This window comes from Pipistrellus kuhlii, unplaced genomic scaffold (assembly GCF_014108245.1).
Source record: "Pipistrellus kuhlii isolate mPipKuh1 unplaced genomic scaffold, mPipKuh1.p scaffold_m20_p_6, whole genome shotgun sequence".
NCBI lineage: Eukaryota > Metazoa > Chordata > Mammalia > Chiroptera > Vespertilionidae > Pipistrellus > Pipistrellus kuhlii.
The window spans coordinates 72,686,238-72,689,593 of record NW_023425562.1 but is presented as its reverse complement, the minus strand read 5'-3'; the positions used below and the strand labels follow the sequence as shown (position 1 = coordinate 72,689,593).

At 42.3% G+C, this 3,356-nt stretch overlaps 1 pseudogene; it reads right to left on the bottom strand.

Moving 5' to 3' along the window:
* Positions 1-1,819: 1,819 nt before the first annotated feature.
* Positions 1,820-2,726, bottom strand: LOC118708450 (annotated as a pseudogene).
* Between the last annotated feature and the right edge of the window lie 630 nt (positions 2,727-3,356).

Sequence of the window (3,356 nt, the reverse complement as noted above, 5' to 3'; positions counted from 1 at the left end):
AGCTCTCAAGTCCTACCGTGCCTCAGGCTTCAGGCCTGGGTCAGGAGTGGGCAGGGATTGGTAAAAGTATCTTAGCTTTTAAAGATTACTAAAATAAGGACAGTAGAGTTGAGTGGAAACCAAGAGACACCACCTTCAACACTGCATCATGACAAAGCCGTATGCACCTGAAGAATAAGAGATTGGAAAATTCAGGGCTGATAGGTTTTTCTCCAGAGTCAAGAAACCATCATGAGGCTGAGTTGCCAGGAGTTTTAATTCAGCTGACAGTGAGGAATGGGGGAGGTGATTTAAATATATATATATATATATATATATATATATATATATATATATATATATATATATTATTGATGTTTAGAGAGAGAGGAAGAGAGAGAGTTAGATAAAAATATCGATGAGATAGGAATATCATGGATTGGCTGCCTCCTGCATGCCTCACACGGGGTATCAAACCTGAATTCCAGTTAGTGCCCTGACTGGGAATTAAACCAGTTACATCTTAGTTCCTGGGTCAAAACTCAATTGCTGAGCCACACTGGCTGGGTAGGGAAGGTGGTTTTCGAATATCAGGCATTTTTGGAGGCAGCATAGCCTGTGGGCTAAATAAGTTGATATGTGAAACAGAACAATGTTTGGCACCAACAAGCACTGTCTGTGTTGATTCTGATAACACCCCCAACCTGGGCTTCTGGTGCTTGGTATCTCCAAGCACCTGCTGCATGTGGTTTTGCCCCAAGCAAATCTTGCAAGTGGAAAACTTAAAGCCTACTGAGTAAATCTCCTAGCTTCAACCAAATGCCACAACATCAGGTTTTTAAGTTCTCAAATCACAGAATTAAGAGCCCTTCCGCTGTTAACTTTGTCCTGTGTGACTTTCTATTCAGAAAAGTTCTCCCTGGAATCTGTGCAAAAGTAACTGAGAGAGACACCTACAGTGTATGACAGCATGGGAGGTGTTCTTGGTTCTTTTTTGAGGCAAGCGTCACTTTTTATAAGAGAAAGGTAAAAGGTGATGAAGGAGAAATTAAACTTCTCAACAGTTAAAAGCAAAGACTGGCTGAAATTTGTTAACTTTATAAGAAATAATAACAACAATAATTGGCTTTATCATGAATTCCTCTGTAGCGCACAATCTGCTATAGACTTCATGATGGGAAATAGCCCTAGCTTGCCACAGTGGACATCTGCTGCACCTGTGATACAGGTTCTGCTTTTTCTAAGTTCTCTGTGTACAAAGTGATGCCACCTATTCCAGGCATTTAGACAACAGGGGAGCTTCTCCCACTAACCTGCTAACCCAACAGGAGTAAGTTCATTTGACAAAGCTCTGGCCTCCAACATCTACCTCTGCATAAGTTTATGAAGTATCTAAAGGTCACTCACTAGTTTTAAGGCAAAAAGAACGGAACACTCTGAACCAAGTAAATTGTAAACTCAGAATGTTAGAAGATAAACCAATTACATTAGCACTTCCTTTGAAAAAAATGGAATCATTTCTTTTGAAATCAACCACAGTGGTGAGACACGTTTTCCTTTTCAGTTGGCCCCCGCTAGCACACAGCTCCACCTGCCAAGTCCTGCCAGCTTCCAAGGCCTGGAATGCTGACTTACCCCAGCACATGGGCAGCATGACCTGCCAACAATGTGGAGGAGAGCACATGTTGCCACTGGGTGAAGTGAGAGCTGACAGAGACCCTGGCTTCTCAATACCAGAGGTGGTTGGAGAGCTTTTCTTGTTCTATTAGAAAAGTTCATGAGGAAGCTGTGAATAGGATCAGTCCCCAGGAGTAAAACTCCTATTTTCATTGTCCAAATATCAGCCAATGTACTGGGAGAGCCATGGAAAGCTTTGCCATAGCCTTCTCTCTTGAACACACTGCACATGAACACTTACATGGGGTGGGCATTCAACTCCTCCAGGGTCACAGTCCCCTTTCCTGTGATCCGTCCGGAAAACCCAAATATCTCCCAGAGGTTTTCTACACCAATTGCATCTGTTCTGTCAGTTTGTAACCCAAGATAAGGATTGGCACATTGAATATTGTTTCATCAATCGTTGAAACATTATGTTCAACTATGGATTCCATGAGGTGAGGATGATCTGCACAGTCCACCAGAAAGATGATCCCATTACCTACTGGGAGATCATTTTTCCAAACTCAATTTGCTTGCTCAGGCGCACCAAGATCAAAAGTTGTAAAAGTCAATTCAGCAGTTGTCAGTTCTTGGATATCAGAGGTAATGTTGGAGCATGTCTGTCATTTCTATAAAGGTTTTTGTTTTTTTAAAATGGTTGGCATATTTATCTTTTTTCTTACAGAGAGGAAGGGAGAGAGACAGAGAGCTAGAAACGTCAACGAGAGAGAATCATCGACCAGCTACCTCTTGGACACCCCCTACCGAGGATGTGCTCACAACCAATGTACATGCCTTTAACCAGAATCAAACCTGGGACCTTTCAGTCCGCAGACTGATGCTCTACCACTGAGCCAAACTGGCTTCGGCATGTCTGTCATTTTTTAGCTTGTGTGGAACAGTGGTTTTGCCTGCATTGTCCAGACCAAAGAATACAAGTTTTCTAAATTTCTTGTACAATCGTAGGACCTGGAACACAGGGCTGAAGCCATTGTAGATCCACTCAAAGATGAAAGACATTATCATGCTTACCATGACACAAGGGGTTCCTCTGGCAGCAACACCGACAGTGGGCAGCTTTGACCCTCCTCTGATCATACTCCCAAAATTACCTTTAAAATATGCAACCTTGGGCCAAAGATTTTAGCCAATGTTGCAAGCCTCCCAAACTCCTCTACCTCTCCTTTCTTTGGGGGCAGATTTCTGATTTTGTTTAGGACTTAGTTTTAAATATACTTAAGTGCTGAAGTTGGTTCCCTCCCAAGAATCTGTGATTGCTTTAGGGGTGGGCATGTGGCCCAACTCTGGAGAAAGAGACAAGAAAATAGATTATGGAAGTTGTAGGTGAAACTTCTGGGAAAGGTTTGGCTTTTGTCCCATGGGACTATAATGCTTGGAGGGGGTACAGCCACTTTGTGACTATGAGGTGAAAAGATCATCCAATATGAAAGCCAATACTTTAAAGATAATAGGGAAGAAGTAGGAAAGAACTAGGGTGCTTGGTATCGATAATAAAGAGAGCTGATGAGGTAGCCAGTTTTGGCACTGCTTCTACTAAACTTATTTTTCTGAGGTGATCCACATTCTGGTTGCTTTAGTGCTTTCAGATGTGTGTTCTGCACTTTTAGCTAAAAAACCCTCCCACTCATTATCCATGATCCAGTCACTGACCTTTTTAAGCCTTACTTTTCTCATCTCTCAGACATGAACACAAGAGT